The sequence below is a fragment of the Schistocerca nitens genome, chromosome 6 (assembly GCF_023898315.1).
Source record: "Schistocerca nitens isolate TAMUIC-IGC-003100 chromosome 6, iqSchNite1.1, whole genome shotgun sequence".
Taxonomy (NCBI): domain Eukaryota; kingdom Metazoa; phylum Arthropoda; class Insecta; order Orthoptera; family Acrididae; genus Schistocerca; species Schistocerca nitens.
Genome location: NC_064619.1, coordinates 39,005,022 through 39,026,737, shown reverse-complemented (window position 1 = coordinate 39,026,737; position 21,716 = coordinate 39,005,022). Strand labels below are relative to the sequence as shown.

Here is a 21,716-nt window from a genome sequence, read left to right as displayed (position 1 = left end):
CACAGAACAGCAGCATCATGCAGGCGGTCTTTCTCACGGGAATGGTACCGAATCTGTCACCGGTACCTCATCCCACATTGCGTCATCTCTATGCTTCTTGCATCTACACTGCCCTGGGAATAGCTTCCTGGAGCCTAATATGATGGCTTAATAAGCCAGAAATATTACACGGTGTTACGCAGAATTTCTTAACAATTGTGTTTTACATGGCCCATTACGTTAAAGGATGTTTGTACACTGGTGTCCACAAATGCGGATATGTGTTACTGACATCGCAACATTAGAAAAGTCCATATTACTGTAGGTCCTAAAATCATTCGTTTGGGAGTAACACGGGTTTATTGCTGATGTTTCACTTTATACATTTACAAAAATTTCTCGAAGTGACCTCCTCCTTCGATGCATGCCGTGAGCCTGATTTCTCATACTCTGTTGAGAATTCCTAGAGTGCATGGGATTTGGTGAAATTGATTTCGGGCACGCTCGCTAAGAACATCGACATGGGTACGGGAATTAAATACCTCAAGGACTTTATAAATGTCCCCAGAAATAAACATCTGTTGGAACAAATCTGGTGATCGGGCAGGCAATGCATTGGATATCATCGACCAATCTATCGATTCCGAAACTGGTTATCGAGATACTCGGGTGGGAGTCTCTGGAGGAAAGGAGGCGTTCTTTTCGTGAATCGCTACTGAGGAAATTTAGAGAACCAGCATTTGAGGCTGACTGCAGTACAATTTTACTGCGGCCAACTTACATTTCGCGGAAAGACCAAAAAGATAAGAGAGATTAGGGCTCGTACAGAGGCATATGGGCAGTCATTTTTCCCTCGTTCTGTTTGGGAGTGGAACAGGGAGAGAAGATGCTAGTTATGGTACGAGGTACCCTCCGCCATGCACCGTATGGTGGATTGCGGAGTATGTATGTAGATGTAGAATGTGAGGCGGAGTGCAATCGTGCGTAAATCACATACGTTGGATAGCGTATCGAGGTACACTATGAGGTAAATGAAGCACTTAATTTCTGAGAAACTGAAGGTACATTTGCCCAGTAAGACATTGTGGGAAGAAACAGAGCCGCAAGATGATTGTGAATGGTTCTGCCTCACACCTTGATGCTGAGCAAAAGAGACGAACTACAAATGCTGAGACCTCCCGTAAAGAATAATGTAAGTAAAAATCCATGTCACCTGATGAAGGGCTACTAGGGAATTGCTTTCATAACTCAGAATGAAGGTTTTTCGGATATATGCTCGCACGAGGAGACTTCAAGAAGTAAAGTTCGAGCGTAACTGGGTCCACAGCCTTCGTGAAATGTTTGAAGGGAATCATTCCGCTCTTCGCTGTTAAAACATTATTTATTGCCATTGCAATTTCGCCATGTGCTCATTTTCAAGCATTTGGGATATTGTAACCCACTCAATACTATAAAGCTGTGCCAAACTGCATAAGAGCAGCTGTATGTGCCGTTTTGAATTTACCTACTGTTCCATATACCATACACGTTAGAAAGCTGGTGAAATAATTATATAAACAGTTAACTTTAAATTTCATTTACCACGCGCGGTAAATTGTGATCCAGTCCCATCCGTAACTCATTATTATCTGCAAGCATGGGAACTGAGCTCAATATTCCAATATGAGAATTACGAAACAAGGTTTAGTGTCAATATTGCAATACTCACGGAACATTGCTTCGCAAGTTCAAAGTTTTTGATATCTGATGATGCAGATACCGAAACGTCGTAATAAATGAAGACACTTCATTTAGCAATCTAAACGGTTTTATTAAGAAAATAAGTTTGAGTGTTGTGTGTGTCTTATTTCGCCGGCTTGCGTGGCCGAGCGGTTCTAGGCGCTACAGTTTGGAACCGTTCGAATCCTGCCTCGGGCATGGCTGTGTGTGATGTCCTTAGGTTAGTTAGATTTAAGTAGTTCTAAGTTCTAAGGGGCTGATGACCTCAGACGTTAAGTCCCATAGTGCTCAGAGGCATTTGAACCATAACTTATTTCGGTAATAAAGCCTTAAGACTCCGCCTTCTTGCAAAAGCACAGTTTCGTTTTATTCCCTAATACCTTTCACCACAGTTGTGGCAACTTCAGTGGGTTTTCGTAGTAAATCAGCGGCTGCGAGGTACACTTGTCTATTATCCAATGTGTATGCATGCCGACTGACGCCGACGCTGCAGCCTGAATCACCAACAGTGTCCCACATTGCAAATAAGACGGCTGTTGTCTGCCGCTGGGACCTGGATACTCGTGTTGCGCATGCGCACAGGAACGTACCGTGCCCGTCGCCCCTCTGAAACCGGACATCCCTTGAGCACCCCGGCCGACCTCCAGCCTCCAGATCTCTCCTCCAGACTCTGGAGACGGAGAACGGGCCGCGCCCGGTCCTGCCGGCGCCGAAAGCTCCTAACGTATGCACATCTATCTGCATCCCTAATACAATTATTTGCCGTTCCTTTGTGCGGCGGCGCCATCTTGTCCACGTCGTGGAGCCTAGCAGGGCGGCCAGCCCATTGTGCTCTCGTCTGGCGCCCGGCGATTACTGCAGAAACGGCTAAGCCTCCTCCTTTTATCTTTTATTCTCTCTCTCTCTCTGTGTGTGTGTGTGTGTGTGTGTGTGTGTGTGTGTGTGTGTGTGTGTTTGCACACGCTCGCTGTGGAACAGAACTACCAGGGCAGTTACTTCCGCGGTAACTGCACTCGACGTATAGTTAAACACGCCACATCGCGCGTGGACCATACAGCAATATTACTGTTGGCGATGGAGCCACGGTTCTTCTTGATGATCGCATATTTATTTATCGTATAGCAAACATCTACATCTACACTCCTGGAAATGGAAAAAAGAACACATTGACACCGGTGTGTCAGACCCACCATACTTGCTCCGGACACTGCGATAGGGCTGTACAAGCAATGATCACACGCACGGCACAGCGGACACACCAGGAACCGCGGTGTTGGCCGTCGAATGGCGCTAGCTGCGCAGCATTTGTGCACCGCCGCCGTCAGTGTCAGCCAGTTTGCCGTGGCATACGGAGCTCCATCGCAGTCTTTAACACAGGTAGCATGCCGCGACAGCGTGGACGTGACCCGTATGTGCAGTTGACGGACTTTGAGCGAGGGCGTATAGTGGGCATGCGGGAGGCCGGGTGGACGTACCGCCGAATTGCTCAACACGTGGGGCGTGAGGTCTCCACAGTACATCGATGTTGTCGCCAGTGGTCGGCGGAAGGTGCACGTGCCCGTCGACCTGGGACCGGACCGCAGCGACGCACGGATGCACGCCAAGACCGTAGGATCCTACGCAGTGCCGTAGGGGACCGCACCGCCACTTCCCAGCAAATTAGGGACACTGTTGCTCCTGGGGTATCGGCGAGGACCATTCGCAACCGTCTCCATGAAGCTGGGCTACGGTCCCGCACACCGTTAGGCCGTCTTCCGCTCACGCCCCAACATCGTGCAGCCCGCCTCCAGTGGTGTCGCGACAGGCGTGAATGGAGGGACGAATGGAGACGTGTCGTCTTCAGCGATGAGAGTCGCTTCTGCCTTGGTGCCAGTGATGGTCGTATGCGTGTTTGGCGCCGTGCAGGTGAGCGCCACAATCAGGACTGCATACGACCGAGGCACACAGGGCCAACACCCGGCATCATGGTGTGGGGAGCGATCTCCTACACTGGCCGTACACCACTGGTGATCGTCGAGGGGACACTGAATAGTGCACGGTACATCCAAACCGTCATCGAACCCATCGTTCTACCATTCCTAGACCGGCAAGGGAACTTGCTGTTCCAACAGGACAATGCACGTCCGCATGTATCCCGTGCCACCCAACGTGCTCTAGAAGGTGTAAGTCAACTACCCTGGCCAGCAAGATCTCCGGATCTGTCCCCCATTGAGCATGTTTGGGATTGGATGAAGCGTCGTCTCACGCGGTCTGCACGTCCAGCACGAACGCTGGTCCAACTGAGGCGCCAGGTGGAAATGGCATGGCAAGCCGTTCCACAGGACTACATCCAGCATCTCTACGATCGTCTCCATGGGAGAATAGCAGCCTGCATTGCTGCGAAAGGTGGATATACGCTGTACTAGAGCCGACATTGTGCATGCTCTGTTGCCTGTGTCTATGTGCCTGTGGTTCTGTCAGTGTGATCATGTGATGTATCTGACCCCAGGAATGTGTCAATAAAGTTTCCCCTTCCTGGCACAATGAATTCACGGTGTTCTTATTTCAATTTCCAGGAGTGTACATTTATACTCCGCAAGCCACCCATCGGTGTGTGGCGGAGGGCACTTTACGTGCCACTGTCATTACCTCTCTTTCGTGTTCCAGTCGCGTATGGTTCGCTGGACGAACGACTGCCGGAAAGCCTCCGTGCGCTCTCGAATCTCTCTAATTTTACATTCCCCATCTCTTCAGGAAGTGAAAGTAGGGGGAAGCAAAATATTAGATACCTCATCCAGAAACGCACCCTCTCTAAACCTGGACAGCAAGCTACACCGCGATGCAGAGCGCCTCTCTTGCAGAGTTTGCCACTTGAGTTTACTAAACATCTCCGTAACGCTATCACGGTTACCAAATAACCCTGTGACGAAACGCGCCGCTCTTCTTTGGATATTCTCTATCTCCTCTGTCAACCCGACCTGGTACGGCTCCCCCACTGATTAGCAATACTCAAGTATAGGTCGAACGAGTGTTGACAGACTTAATTTTCTAAGGATCCTCCCAATGAATCTCAACCTGGCACCCGCCTTACCAACAATTCATTTTATATGATCATTCCACTTCAAATCGTTCCGCACGAATACTCCCAGATATTTTACAGAAGTAACTGCTACCAGTATTTGTTCCGCTATCATATAATCATACAATAAAGGATCCTTCTTTCTATGTATTCGCAATACATTACAGTTGTCTATGTTAAGGGTCAGTTGCCACTCCCTGCACCAGGTGCCTATCCGCTGCAGATCTTCCTGCATTTCGCTGCAATTTTCTAATGCTGCAATTTCTCTGTATACTACAGCATCATTCGCGAAAAGCCGCATGGAAGTTCAGACACTATCTACTAGGTCATTTATATATATTGTGAAAAGCAATGGTCCCATAACACTCCCCTGTGGCACGCCAGAGGTTACCTTAACGTCTGTAGACGCCTCTCCATTGAGCACAACATGCTAGGTTCTGTTTGCTAAAAACTCTCCAATCCAGCCACACAGCTGGTCTGATATTCCGTAGGCTCTTACTTTATCAGGCGTCAGTGCGAAACTGTATCTAAATACGATGAAAACATGATTACATGGTTATAAATATGGACTGAGAGTAAATCGAAGAAAGACGAAAGTAATGAGTAGTAGAAACGAGAACAGAGAGAAAGTCCACATCAGAACTGGGGTCACGAAGTTAAGGAATTCTGCTCCCTAGGCAGCAAAATAACCCATGATGGACGGAGCAAGGACATAGAAGCGGACTAGCACTGACAAAGGAGGTATTTCTGGCCAAGAGAAGTCTGCTAGTATGAAACGTAATGCTGAATTTGAGGGAGAATTTTCTTGAGAATGTACATTTGGAGCATAGCTTTGTATGGTAGTGAAACCTTGGGGAAAATCGGAGCAGAAGAGAATAGAAGTATTTGTGATGTGGTGCTTCAGGCGAATGTTGAAAATCAGATTGACTGATAATGTAAGGAATGGGCAGATTTTCCGCAGAATCGGCGGGGAAAATACACGGAAAACTGACAAGAAAAGGGGACAGGATGATAGGACATCCGTTAAGACATCACGAAATACATTCCATGATACTAGAGGGAGCCGTAGAGGAAGACAGGGACTGGAGTACAAGCAGCAAATAATTGAGCGGAGAGGTTGCAAGTGCTACTCTGATATGGGTTGTCACAGGAGAGGAATTCGTGGTGGGCAGCATCCACCCTGTCAGAAGACTGATGGCTGAAAGAAGATAAAAAATAGCGTACACCGCAAAATATGCCATGTAAATGATCAATGACAATATTGAGAGTGGAAAACACTGAAGTGTAACGTAACGAAAATATCCGATAATCCGCTATCGGAGTTACACGTCGTTAAAGTTAATTGCTCCTCGCATCACCATTATAAAATCATACGGATGTCAGCTATATGCCGTCAGGTTGCAGTGTTAAGTGATGTGAGGGATTGTCTGTCTGCAGGCTCTACCCGAAAACTGTGGTGAAGGTATAACGTTGAAGTGCACCGGCACACTTCTAGTGATCTGGCTGAGGGTCAACCGTCTCCTGCATGGTACTGTAAAACCGTCTGGGATAGTTGTTACGCACGGGATGTTGCCAAATTCCGGTTGGGTTGCTTGGCTCCATATCTCACTCTACTTACTAGGTTTGGCATGTTTTCTGTTCATGGGAGCATTACCGGTCACAGCCAATTCCTACCGCCGCCAGTAAGCTCAATGTCAAATTTTTGACTTTCCGAAGGCGTCCTCTTCACGGAAAGCCGTGATGGTCTTTGCCGTGTACGCTTCGTAAGCGAGGGGCATTCGGAGTTGTTAGTAATGATTATGCTTGCGACTTTCGCGTGGTTCGCTCAGTAAACTAATTTCTCCTGTTTAGTAGCTTGACAGCTTGTTCAAACTTATCATGGCGGCTGTGACGTCAAGCGTGACGGCTTATATTCATGCAGTGCTCTCTCCAGTTTGGTATTGAAGAGTGTCTGTCCGGATAAACAGAACGAGTAGCGATAACTTACGGACACCTAGTTGCGAAAAGGCAAATTCGAAAGTAAAATCAGTTGGAAGAATCGTACGAATTTCTTTTACCGAACCACATGTGACAGATTCAAATTGTTTATTGGGCTTGGAGTCTTACTCATTTCGTTTGGAGGGAGAGAGAGAAATGGTTCAGATAATGGCTGTCCTTATCTGGACGGCGCGGTCACAGCGTTACAAAGACAATATGTACAGTGGTGACGCGAGAGTCAGGGTGGATAAAGACGGCAGAACACAGCAAGGGGCAAACAGAAATACGGACTGTACTAGCCTGTGGTAGCCGGTTCTAACAAGGGAACCTCCCCATCGCACCCCCCCTCAAATTTAGTTATAAGTTGGCACAGTGGGTAGGCCTTGAAAAACTGAACACAGATCAATTGAGAAAACAGGAAGAAGTTGTGTGGAACTGTGAAAAAATAAGCAAAATATACAAACTGAGTAGTCCATGGGAACATAGGCAACATCAAGGACACTGGGAACCCAGGGGCGCCGTGGTCTCGTGGTAACGTGAGTAGATGGAGAACGAAAGGTCCTTGGTTCAAATCTTCCATCGAGTGAAAAGTTTAATTTTTTATTTTCAGTTTATGTGACAAACTCTTACGTTTTCATCACTTTTTTGCGAGTGATTATCACATCCACAAGAAAACCTAAATCGGGCAAGGTAGAAGAATCTTTTTACCCATTCGCCAAGTGTACAAGTTAGGTGGGTCAACAACATATTCCTGTAATGTGACGCACATGCCGTCACCAGTGTCGTACAGAATATATCAGATGTGTTTTCCTGTGGAGGAATCGGTTGACCTATGACCTTGCGATCAAATGTTTTCGGTTCCCATTGGAGAGGCACGTCCTTTCGTCTACTAATCGCACGGTTTTGCGATGCGGTCGCAAAACACAGACACTAAACTTATTACAGTGAACAGAGACGTCAATGAACGAACGGACAGATAATAACTATGCAAAAATAAAGAAAGTAAAATTTTTACTCGAGGGAAGACTTCAACCAAGGTCCTCTACTTCCGCAGCTGCTCACGCTAACACGGGGCCACGGCGCTCCTGAGCTTACGTCCTCCTTGATGTTCCCTATGTGTCCCATGGACTACTGAGTTTGTATATTCTGCTTATTTTTTCACATTTCCACACAACTTCTTCCTGTTTTCTCAACTGATCTGTGTTCAGTTTATCAAGGCCTATCCACTGTGCCAACTTATAACTAAATCTGAGGGGGGTGCGATGGGGAGGTTCCCTTGAAAGAAAGAAAGAAAGAAAGAAAGAAAGAGACGGAGTCTCAACAGTTTCTATTCTTCAAATGGATTCTAACAATGAGCTCTGGGTATGCACAATTCATAGCTTACATGTTGTTTGCAGATGAGCGGAATCCCCAACCACCTCTAAAAGAGATAACTTTCCATGGAAAAGACAAAGGCTGCTTATTCACGACGAGGCAGCGCCTGTTTTTCTACGACCCGTACGATAGTATTAATATTAAACGTTTAATGAGGGTTGTATTGATCGAGGAGATGCAGTAGCGTGGCCTTCTCCTTAATCCGACGCTAACGTTTTAGATTTATGGCTATGGAGGCATTTACGTGCATTGGTATATTAGACACCTAAAGACAGTGTGCATACGTTACACGAGCTTGTAACCAAATACGAGGCAGCTGAGTGAGTTCTCAAAATTTTCTGCATCTTACACTAGGAAGGCTGAAGGATGTCTAAGAATAAGTGATAACCATATTGAGCACCTCCTTCAGTGTCAACGGAGATACAGCTCTGATGAGACAGAATGAGATATTTCAGCGAATATTTGTTTCCGGGCATAAGTCTACTTGCTTTCTAGTTTTTGACAATACTATCTACAGTAAGAATGTGGGGCACTTTCGTTTAAGCAGCCTGTGTATACAGAGCGTAACGAAAAGGTGTGACCAAACTTTCAGGAAAACTTTCACACACGTGGATGAAGGAAAGACGTTACGTGAACATGAGTCTTTAAACGCTTTATTTCAGTGTGTGGGATCAGTTACTACAACTCTTCAACACACTGTGTGAAACAACAGGAAAAGAACGTATCAGCACGGTATGAAACGTTCTCCAGACAGCGACGTGGTCAACATTACTTGTTGCACTAGGGTTGTCGACAACTGCATGACGTAGTTCCTCTTCACCCTACTAGGCCTCCACCAGTCGCGAGTAGAAGGCTTAAACGTCCTACGCTCCGTAATACGACGATAAATTGCTTGAAAAGTCGCTCTGGAAATATCTCCCGATACAAACTTTGAGCACCACCGCCATTACCACTGCTAATCTGTATAGCAAATGGTCATCAGTAACTTGAGCACACTTCATTCCGCTGTACCGGAAACCAAATCCATGATTAAACCCTTGATGCCAGTGGAACAATGAAATTAGTAGTATGTCAATCCGAGCAATGAAGTGAGTCACTTGCTGACATTACCTCCGTTCAATTAGAACAACAGGCACTGGCGGTGGACCTAAAAATAAGAACGTAGTTTACGTATACCAGCGTTGGCCTCAGTGATGGTATGAATCTGTTACTAGTCGCTATTTGGGCCAATTATCAAAGGCCACCTACGTTGATACTTTACCACACATCGGCGCCAATATTGTTTGCTTTCTGTCTTTTGCGTTTCAAACCGACTTTGGTTGTTCGGTCGGTCTTTGGTTGTACGGTCGTTCCGCATTGAGCTTTCCGAAATGCCTCAGGTACAGAGGAGTAATATTACTCAGACAAAAAACCGCAAATGCACCGGCCACCATACGAATTCAGCTCGTCGTCGACACCAATGTGTAGGCGCTGTCCCATAAATATTGGCCAACGCTAGAGGTAGCGTTGGCGCCATTATGTGGACGAAGGATAGCAAAACACAACCGACAGGGTGTTTTTAAAATTTCATGTAGGAAACGTTTCCTGAAATGCTGGTACATGGGGTCTGTGCCACATCGTACCCTACGATCAGCAGAACTCCTCTGACCTGGTCACTGTTTCTCGGTCGTCTAGGGTGCAACCGGTATGGTCACGAACCCAGGACAGGCGCTGCAGGCAATCTCGTGCTGTTAGCAAACGCACTGGCGTCGGTCGTTTGCTGCCAAAGCCGATTAACGCCACATTACGCCGTATTGTCCTCCGTTTGTTGTATGTCCCACATCGATTTCTGCGGCTACTTCACACAGTGTCGCTTGTCTGTTATCCCTGACAACTCTGTGCAAACGGCGTGTAGATCCAATTAACATTCCACGTTCAAAGTCTCTTAACCCCGGTCGTACGGCCGTAATGACGTCGGACACCTTTTCACATGAATCACCTGACAAGGGAACCTCCCCATCGCACCCCCCTCAGATTTACTTGTAAGTTGGCACAGTGGATGGGCCTTGAAAAACTCAACACAGATCAATCGAGAAAACAGGAAGAAGTTGTGTGGAACTATGAAAAAAAAAAGCAAAATATGCAAACTTAGTAATCCATGCGCAAGATAGGCAACATCAAGGATAGTGCGACAGCAGGAGCGCTGTGGTCCCGTGGTTAGAGTGAGCAACTGCGGAACGAAAGGTCCTTGGTTCAAGTCTTCCCACGAGTGACAACTTCAATTTTTTATTTTCAGACAATTATCGAAGTTCAGGCACACACACATAACCAACTTCCCTCTCCAAAATTCCAGGACATGTTCAGATTTGCTTGGACATATGCAGGATTTGCCGGTCTACACACGGAAAAATTTGAAAGCGTTAAAAACATGTTTTGACAGAGCACAGGGAAAACTGTGCGACTGTGAAACTGTTGCATTCATTTGTTGCCGTTTATGCGACAAACTCAATGTTTTCATCACTTTTTTGGGAGTGATTATCACATCCACAAGAAAACCTAAATCGGGTAAGGTAAAACCCATTCGCCAAGTGTACAAGTTAGGTGGGTCGACAACATATCCCTGTCATGTGACACACATGCCGTCACCAGTGTCGTATAGAATATATCAGATGTGTTTTCCTGTGGAGGAATCGGTTGACCTATGACCTTGCGATCAAATGTTTTCGGTTCCCGTTGGAGAGGCACGTCCTTTCGTCTCCTAATCGCACGGTTTTGCGGTGCGGTCGCAAAACATAGGCACTAAACTTAATACAGTGAACAGAGACGTCAATGAACGAAAGGAGAGATCATAACTTTGCGAAAATAAAGTAAACTTTTCACTCGAGGGAAGACTTGAACCAAGGACTTTTAGTTTCGCAGTTGCTCACGCTAACCACGGGACCACGGCGCTCCCGGGCTCATGTTATCCTTGATGTTCTCTATGCTGCGAATGGACTACTCAGTTTGTATATTTTGCTTATTTTTTTCATAGTTCGACACAACTTCTTCCTGTTTTCTCGATTGATCTGTGTTCAGTTTTTCAAGGCCTATCCACTGTGCCAACTTTAAATCTGAGGGGGGGTGCGATGGGGAGGGTCCCTTGTGAGTATAAATGTCAGCTCCGCCAATGCATTGCCCTTTTATATATCTTGTGCACGCGACACTGCCCCCAGCTGTATATGTGCCTATCGCTATCCCACGACTTTCGCCACCTCGGTGTAAGGCAGGGGAGCAGGTGTGAGTGGAGCAGGGTGTGAAGCAGGCAGCCAAGTGCCGCGCGGTATTCGCGTCACGTCAGGTCACGTCACGTGACACCAGAGCGCAGCGCAGGGCTGCGCGGCTGAGTCAGCGCAGCACCAGACGGCGCGGCTGCGGCTATGGCCGGCCACCCAGCCGCGGCTGTGTTTATAAATAGATGGTGGCAGCGCCGGCCACAGTCAGTCTCTCTCTCTCTCTCTCTCTCTCTCTCTCTCTCTCTCTCTCTCTCTCTCCTCCGCTCCTACACACAATCTGTCCACAGCTGGACACATCCAGACGTCTCCTGGCTGCCCACTGCAGTGTTATGGACCTCCTGTTCAAAGAGTCCAGCGCCAACACGTTCAGACGCCGTACTTGTCGACCGGGTGCCGTAGCGTTTCAGTTTTCAGTAACGATCATAATTTTCTGCATGTTGCGTTTGACTGTCTTCATACACAGGGCGACAAAAATCATGGGACAGCGATGTGCATGTAAGGTAGTCTCGCCGTAAGCAAGGTATAAAACGACAGTGCGTTCGCGGACCTGTCATTTGTACTCAGGTGATTCAAAATTTCGGAAATTAGTATTCCTAGGTTCACAATGTAAAGAGTATGCTGCGAGAACACCAAATTTCAGGCATTACATTTCACCACGGACAAGGCAGTGGCCGACGGCTTCGCCGAACAACCGAGAACAGCGTCAAAATGGATCAAATGGCTCTGAGCACTATGGGACTTAACATCTTAGGTCATCAGTCCCCTAGAACTTAAAACTACTTAAACGTAAATAACCTAAGGACATCACACACACACACACACACACACACACACACACACACACACACACACACACACACGAGGCAGGATTCGAACCTGCGACCGTAGCAGTCCCGCGGTTCCGGACTGCAGCGCCTAGAACCGCACGGCCACTACGGCCGGCGTGAACAGCATCACTTGCGTATAGTTGTCAGTGCTCATAGACAAGCAATTCTGCGTGAAATCACCACAGAAACCAATGTGGGACGTACGACGAACGTATCTATTAGGGTAGTACTGCGAAACAGTGCGTTACTCGGCTATGGCAGCAGACAACCGGCATCGTCTCTCTTGGGCTCGTGACCATATCGGTTCGACCCCAGACGACTCACGAACAGTGGCTTGGTCAGATGGGTCCCGATGTAAGTTGCTAAGACCTGATGGTAGGTATTGAATTCGACGCAGACGTCACGAGAACATGGAGCCGAGTTGTCAACAGGCGCTATGCAAAGTGGTGGTGGTGGCTCCATAATAGTGTGGGCTGTGTTTACCGGAATGGACTGGGTCATCTGGTCCAACCGAACCTGTGACTGGCTGGATATGAGTATTTTCGGCTACTTGGAGACCATTTGCAGATTTATGGACTTAGTGTTCCCAAAAAATCAGGCTGTTTCTGTGGGTGACAGTTCTCAAAGTCACCGGGCGACAATTGGTCGCGATTGGCTTGGAGAACAGTCTGGACATTTCGAGTGAATGATACGGCCACCCAGAGGGCACGACATCAATCCAGCTGAACATCTTTTTAAATGATAGAGAGGTAAATTTCTTGCGCAAAATCCTGCCCTGGCAACATTTTCGCAGTTACGAATGGCTATAGAGACAACAAGGGTCAGTGTTTCTGCACGGGGACGTCCAACGACTTGTTGAATCATTAAATTTGATGTCGTCAGAAGAGCGAGGTGACAAGGCAAGGTTGGTACTTCGGTATTGAACCTCAAGCAAAATAATCGCTGCCTGAAACAACGACGAAAGATTCTTTCGCGTAGTCACGCCCAGAAGAGTTCCGATACGCCGCCGCCTCAGTTCGCTTGCTTACGTGAGAGTGCGGTGCCGCTCAGCCCAGTCAGCAACCACTTTCGAGGACGGCAGAATCCAGTGCCTACCGAGCCAGCATTGCGATAGTTGTATTGGACTGAACTATGTGTGAAAGTTCGTCAGTTGTACACTGTGAGAAGAGGCTAATATCTTTGTCTGTATTAAGTGATATGTTGCTGTTCAGTGACATGGCATTTCCTGTGGACATGGATTGTTACCAAGTTAAGTATTTCATCGCGTTAAAATTTTAATAAAATCATCTGATATTTTACGCATTATGCATCATCTCGGCCCCCTTCCAGGAGTGAAGCCAGGAACCCACCACCGTACCCATGAGTATATAGAAGTCCTGGTTGGTTTAGATTTCCCTGGCTGATCTTCAGGCCTATGTAGTTGCATCAGCACCCTGTCGTGTCTGTGTAGGAAGTAGTATTTCCTGTGGAGACACGGTAGTCGCTGACGCAACCACGTAGGTCTGAAGATGATTCAGGGAGAGCGAAACTAGACATACCGTAATTTAAAAAATGTCAACTGAAACTGCAAAATTACGACACATAATTTAAAAATATCGATACAGTTACTGAATTCTCTCGTGATGAATATGTCGGTTGTAGTGATTTATCTTAGTTTCACAGCCGGAGTTTAGACTAGGTATCACATTGCCGGATCTGAGTCGTCCGTACATATAGCCGGAATAACGTATTTCATCTGCCAACGCTGTCCCGAGTAGCAGCCTGTGATTCACGCCAACGTTCCATCTTCGCTAGGTCCTCTCTGCAATCACAAAGGAACACCTCTTTCACTACAGAGCTCAGTTAAGTACGGATAAAAAAGAGAAATTCTTAGCAGTTAATGATGTGGCGATTCGGAGACACGCTAAGCTGTTTAGCCAAAACACACACATATATACACTCCTGGAAATTGAAATAAGAACACCGTGAATTCATTGTCCCAGGAAGGGGAAACTTTATTGACACATTCCTGGGGTCAGATACATCACATGATCACACTGACAGAACCACAGGCACATAGACACAGGCAACAGAGCATGCACAATGTCGGCACTAGGACAGTGTATATCCACCTTTCGCAGTAATGCAGGCTGCTATTCTCCCATGGAGACGATCGTAGAGATGCTGGATGTAGTCCTGTGGAACGGCTTGCCATGCCATTTCCACCTGGCGCCTCAGTTGGACCAGCGTTCGTGCTGGACGTGCAGACCGCGTGAGACGACGCTTCATCCAGTCCCAAACATGCTCAATGGGGGACAGATCCGGAGATCTTGCTGGCCAGGGTAGTTGACTTACACCTTCTAGAGCACGTTGGGTGGCACGGGATACATGCGGACGTGCATTGTCCTGTTGGAACAGCAAGTTCCCTTGCCGGTGTAGGAATGGTAGAACGATGGGTTCGATGACGGTTTGGATGTACCGTGCACTATTCAGTGTCCCCTCGACGATCACCAGTGGTGTACGGCCAGTGTAGGAGATCGCTCCCCACACCATGATGCCGGGTGTTGGCCCTGTGTGCCTCGGTCGTATGCAGTCCTGATTGTGGCGCTCACCTGCACGGCGCCAAACACGCATACGACCATCATTGGCACCAAGGCAGAAGCGACTCTCATCGCTGAAGACGACACGTCTCCATTCGTCCCTCCATTCACGCCTGTCGCGACACCACTGGAGGCGGGCTGCACGATGTTGGGGCGTGAGCGGAAGACGGCCTAACGGTGTGCGGGACCGTAGCCCAGCTTCATGGAGACGGTTGCGAATGGTCCTCGCCGATACCCCAGGAGCAACAGTGTCCCTAATTTGCTGGGAAGTGGCGGTGCGGTCCCCTACGGCACTGCGTAGGATCCTACGGTCTTGGCATGCATCCGTGCGTCGCTGCGGTCCGGTCCCAGGTCGACGGGCACGTGCACCTTCCGCCGACCACTGGCGACAACATCGATGTACTGTGGAGACCTCACGCCCCACGTGTTGAGCAATTCGGCAGTACGTCCACCCGGCCTCCCGCATGCCCACTATACGCCCTCGCTCAAAGTCCGTCAACTGCACATACGGTTCACGTCCACGCTGTCGCGGCATGCTACCAGTGTTAAAGACTGCGATGGAGCTCCGTATGCCACGGCAAACTGGCTGACACTGACGGCGGCGGTGCACAAATGCTGCGCAGCTAGCGCCATTAGACGGCCAACACCGCGGTTCCTGGTGTGTCCGCTGTGCCGTGCGTGTGATCATTGCTTGTACAGCCCTCTCGCAGTGTCCGGAGCAAGTATGGTGGGTCTGACACACCGGTGTCAATGTGTTCTTTTTTCCATTTCCAGGAGTAATATATATATATATATATATATATATATATATATATATATATATATAGATATGGTACTTACAAGTTTTTCATTCTAGATGCGCTTTGGTCTTCAGTGCGAGTCTTGGTATCTTATTTTATGTTTGAGTGCGCCCAGAAAGACCACGTCGCCGGGCGAAACGGTGATGAGAATACCAGGGAAGAAGAACTGACCCGTGCTAGTATCCACGAAGTTTCGCAGTGACTTAGCACGAGTGCGTGGCAGTGACAGCTCGTAAATACCTGCGGCGGGCTAGGTGTGGCCGCTGTCGCCCCCACAAGTGGCACACGTGTTGCCCACGTGATGGGTCCCAGCCGAGGCTCCGCCCACGCGCTCGGGCCAGACTTTTACGACACGCCTGCAGGTTCAACGCGCTCGCTTCCTGTGGTTGTGAACGCACTCCGCTGGCCACCTACACGCCTCCACAGCAGCCGGGAACCTGAGAAAAGAGGACTGCAAATGTGAGAGTGGACCATACCACAGTACAGCTTACCAAAGATAAAGAGTCGTATTTGGTAGCTTTTGTATGATAATTTCGCATCCATGAAAATCAGCTGATTAAAGGCATCGTCATCCTTCGCTACAACTCGATGTAATAAAAGTTCGACGAAAATTTTCTTGGAACTGTCGGGTGTTCAGCTAGCGAAATATGTGGATTTCTAGTTGCATTCGCTTTGCTTCCTACTGGCAGTCTACATTTTATATAATCTCTGGTTCGATCGTCATTTATTTTGCTGTCCAAATAGCAAAATTCATTTACAACTTTCAATGTTTCATTTATTTTCGTGAAAACATCGAACGTCGATATTAACAAGTATCTGTTACCGTACTCGTCTTTGGTGAAGTTTTCGAATACCATTGGAAAGAGAGAGTGAAAGAGGTACGGGTACCACATGTTTTTGTATTGGATAGTACGGCCTATCCGGGGGCGGGGAGGGGGGAGGGGATTTCTCTTCTCGCAATATTGAGGAGCGTGGAGCACGTGGGTTCGATTTCTGTCGGTTTTTCTTAAAGACTGTGTCTGTGACGCAGACACAACGTCACTTCCGCGCCCCTTTTAGATATATCCGGCTTGTTCCATATCGCCACATCACCTTACAGCGGGTTGAAAACCTCAATGAAACTAGCTCCGCAATGGAAAAGATCCCACCTGGCCCTTCAACGCAGCCCGTACGTCCGGAAACATGGAGCGACATAGGGCGTCTAAGATACCGAGTTCGAAGTGCTCGCTCGGTTCGCTTGCGTGCTGCGAGTTCAAGGATTAACGAGTCAACAGTGCGCAGTATTCTACCTAAAGATGTTTATCACCATCCATACGACACTAACGTAGTAACTTAGTGAGGTGATTGTGAACAACGCCTTCTTTTATGATACCGTGCATAAAAACCTGGTCAATAACGAAAACATGATTTTCCTCACGAGTGATGAACCTCATTTTCGTTCAGATGAGTTCATTAACAAACAACACTGTAGATATTGGTGTAACGAAAATTCTCAGATGTTACAGGCGTCCCCTCAACGCAGTCCAAAAGTAACAGCGTCCTCTCTCCTATACTCTTGTAACAGATCGTTATTGGCTCGTACTTCTTTGAGGAAAACAATATTACTATGGCTGTTAATATTTTTCGGAGCGCTACATTACGATGTTCGAAATCTTTTTGTTCCCCGAAACGCGACATGAGGAGAGTATGGTTTCAACAAGACGTTGCAGTTGTACTAATAATCCAATGGCTGTCTTGCAGGATCAGTTTACAGATCACCTTATCTCCAGACAGGTAATCTTCACTAGCCTCCTCGCTTCCTTGATCTAGGTTTATGTGACGTCTTTTTCTGAGGACATCTGAAGTCGCACTGCCTTGAGGGTCTGAAGACGACAATCCAGGAAGAAGTCTCATCCCACAACAAAAGTTAATTGACGATACTGTGAGTTTTCGGGACCGGCTGCAGTCATTCGTCAATACAAAGCAAATGGGCAACATCTCTGCAATGTAATCTTCAAACCATAAATGAAACAATGAAATTCACAACATGCACTATATACTGTCTTAAATCAAAATATTTTTACGCATAACTGACTAAATACATCATATACGAAAACCATGCGATTCCTGCAGCTAGTCCTATACATCATTACACTAAAAGAACTTCTGATGTTAAATTACCCATGTAGCAAAATTACGTGTTCTGACGTTTAGCGATATTTGCTGATATAATGGCTAAGATACATTAACTGATACACGCAGTTGCGAATGTGAAAAACTATCTGCTGTATAATGAAATGGCAATGAAAATTTGTACTGGCCCGGGACTCGAATCCGGATATCCGCTTCGGCTGTCTGAGCACGCTTCACGGCCAGAACCAAATTTCTGTATGTTGTCAACCACATGTCTACATCCTGCCCTCGGACATCCATTATGTATATTCCCGTAAGAGGAGACATTATAATTGAAAGTCGCTTGTCCGGTGTCAGCGGATAAACACGATATTGCACGCATGCAGGTATGTATAAGGAAAGTTGCAACGTACAACAGCACAGGCATTAAGTATTTAGGATGTCTCGAACTGCGCAGGAAATAAAGGTGGTGTTAAGTTTTACACAACTCACCATGTAGAACCAAGGCGTTCGTTTTGTACAGTGGGATAGATGGCGACCTCGGTTCAAACGTAACGCAAAAACCGCCACATCGTCGAACTCTAGTCAAAGCACATCCGGGTTTTCATCTTGCCGAGAAGCGTTTTTTACCTTATCGTCGACGACGCGATAAGCAGAGCAAAGTTTGGACGAAAATATGACGCATTCCGAAGAATCCCGGCCAACAAAAGACACCGCCGCGAGGCAATAAAATTTTACGTTCCCGCGACGCCGACATCTGAAATATTTGCACGGAGGGTCGTGAAATACTCGGGCGTCCGTATCGGCAGGGTTGCCACTATTATGCGCAATAAAGAGGCTGCGTCCGCGCCTACAAAATCGCGGCCGTAAATCTGTCGCGATCGCGCTCTCGCGCCAATAAAGTTGGCACGGCGGGTGGGTCGCCAGTTTTTCGTGGCGCCGCCGCCGCCGCGACGCCGCCACCCGTCAGCCCCGCGGAGACGCCGGCCACGCCAACAAAAGGGTCCCTCATCTGCTATGCGGCTCCCCATTAACCAGGCCACGGCCCCTTATAAGTCAGTCAGATCGCCCGCGCCGATAAAAACACCGGCGCGGGTCTGGCCGGGCCCTCCGTGTTTTTTAATGTCCTCCTCACCTTTCTCTTCTTCTTCCTCCTCCTCTTTCTCTTCCTTCGCTTTGCCGCGCTCACCTCCCACTTCACCCGACGTCCTTTTTATTTTCGCCACTGACCTTCCGACCGGCGCCACACGGCGCCGTAACCATTGTTGGGTTGCGTCGCAGCGTTTGATATACGACCCCATTACAGAATCCGGGACGGCGCTGCCGAAGGCGTTATTGTCGTGGAAACGCTGCCCACCCCCTTCTGCGTCGAGGGCTTGGCGGGCAGCCTGTTCCAGGAGGAATGTGTGACTGGGACACCGGTCACTCTGACAGAAATATGTGTTCCGATGTCATCTCGTCGTCGCTTCGGACCGGTCCCCGGCTCCATTGTCCCTCGCTTTCGGCTGAGCAGTTCCACTGTGTCTTTTTCACTCAAAACTTTCCACTGTTCAGCTGCAACGTTAATGGTTGACGAGACCTCCACTTTCATCTGAAATTTTGGTAAAAGATGTACTGTATTCTAAGATTATACTATACCTTTCTTTTCAGCGCTGTAGTTACCACCGTTTGCCTTTGCCGTGTACGGTAAACCTTAAAAATAACCAAAATGAAAGAAACCATACCTCGTTAGCAGCAACAGAAATTGGATCTTCAGTGTTGACCATCTCTAGACCTTTCCTTGCATCTGTATCGCAGCTGGGCGGTTTCTAACATTGTCTAACTACCTCCCATTAATTCAGCTCCGCTGCCGTTTCTCGTGGAATCCGCAAAAGAACTTCTTCAGGCCTTGTACAGTCTATTTCCCTGGCTACGTATTCCGCCTGTCTTCATTTCTGCTAGTCTAGACAGATCGGTTTGCTGCCCTGTCTCGTCCAGCGATTGTAAAAAGACATCTATCCGTTGCTTACCCTCAGTTTTTGAATGGTTCTCTGTAAAAGCCCACGCCCCACTTACACAAGTCAAAGCTAGTAATACACACTCATTTTAAATTTTTTTTTCCAGACGCATTGGATGGCTAGTTTCGAGAATCCATTTCGGATTCCCAAATTACTCTAGGCCATTGTCGTTTAAATCTTTCCCAGTGCTACTTTATTTTGTAGTTCAGTATCTCAATTGCACTGAACTTTTTTCTTTTTTATTCGCATTTAATTGTTCCTATCACCCAGTTCTTTGCTTTCCGACTAGTGAAAAGTAAAGCTGTCGTCAAAACGGGCTTGAAAGATAACAAGAACATGAAGTGGCGGACGAATTGTGATGTTGGAATATCGAATTTTACGTTGCGAAGCATTCGCGAGCGTGAAAAACGCTTTTCAGTCCTGTCGTACTTGAACAACGTCCTATTGGAACGTAAGCCAATACGGTGGAAGGTCACTTTCTACCTCACCGTTGGCCGAAGGGCTGGACTTCGTCCTCCAGTACACGTACTAAGGGTCAAAGTCACTAAATCTTTGAGTTCTTAAAATCAATTACGTCGCTTTACGAGTACTCTAAAGATTCCACGTGGCCTGCATCGGATGGTGTGTCCCGACCTAAGAGCTTCTTTTATTAAAAAGAAAGACGTTGAAAGTTATGTATTTTCTATTAGTCCCTTCCGACTAACCCACTGTATCTCGTCTGAGTCGGTGGCATCCTTTCTTTCCCGGGGTATAACAGGAAAAGAGTATATTAATTTAAAAATTACGTAGTTAGCTTTAAAATAGTTATTTTGATGGAGAGCTGTTACGTTATTTGTTAATATCGATGACATCCGATTGATAGTCATATGAAATCCAGTTGCTGGTTTGCATACAGTTTACGGTGGTGGTGGTGGTTAGTGTTTAACGTCCCGTCGACAACGAGGTCATTAGAGACGGAGCGTAAGCTCGGGTGAAGGAAGGATTGGGAAGGAAATCGGCCGTGCCCTTGCAAAGGAACCATCCCGGCATTTGCCTGAAACGATTTAGGGAAATCACGGAAAACCTAAATCAGGATGGCCGGAGACGGGATTGAACCGTCGTCCTCCCGAATGCGAGTCCAGTGTGCTAACCACTGCGCCACCTCGCTCGGTCATACAGTTTACGGTTCGAAAAAAAAGTGTCTTAAGAGTCGTCCTGTTAGTCCATCGGATTCACAGTGGTAACCTTCAGTGTGTATATTTGTGAAGACGGCTGGCGAGCTATCCGTGGTAAAATTTCACGCGAATCACAGAATTTATAAACTTTTTGTTCGTCTTAATTCTACATCTACATCATACTCTGAAAGACACCTAATGCTGTGTGGCAGAGAGTAACCTTGTTCCGTTCGCGAATGGCGCGTGGGAAGAATGCTGGTCGGTGAGGCTCCGTATTGGCTCTAATTTCTCGAATTTTCTCGTCGTGGTTATTACGCGAGATGTATGTGCGAGGAAGTAATATGATGGCCGACTCTTCACGGGAAGTACTCTCGCGTAATATCAATAGGAAATCTCTCCTTGATGCATAACACCTTTCTTGTAACATCTGCCAAGGTTTGTTGTTCAGCATCTCTGTGATGCTCTCGCGCTGATTAACGATCCGGTGATGAAACGCGCCGCTCTTCGTTTCATCTTCCCTCACTATTCTATCCCTCCTACCTAGTGAGGATCCTATAATAAAAAACAATACTCACGAGTCGGTCGAACAAGTGCCTTATAAGCCATTTCCTACGTGGGTGAATTACACTTCATCAAGGGTCTCTCTATGAATCTCAGTCGGGCGTCTCCTTTTCTTCTATTTGTTTTATGTTGTCGTTCCAATTAAGGTCGCTCCACATAGTTACTCCTAATTATTTTACTGTTGATATTTTATCCACCAGCGACTCATGAATAGTGTACTTGAACCGTAGTGGATTTCTTTTCCTGTGTATGCGCAGTAAGTTACATTTATTTGCATTCAGGGTCTACTGCCAGAGCCTGCACCACACATCATTCGCATGCAGGTGTG

At 47.3% G+C, this 21,716-nt stretch overlaps 1 protein-coding gene across 1 annotated transcript in view; it reads left to right on the top strand.

Annotated features, from left to right (window-relative positions):
* LOC126262481 (repulsive guidance molecule B-like) overlaps nt 1-21,716 on the top strand; it is a 372,022-nt gene that overhangs the window by 156,966 nt on the left and 193,340 nt on the right. The window lies entirely within an intron of this gene.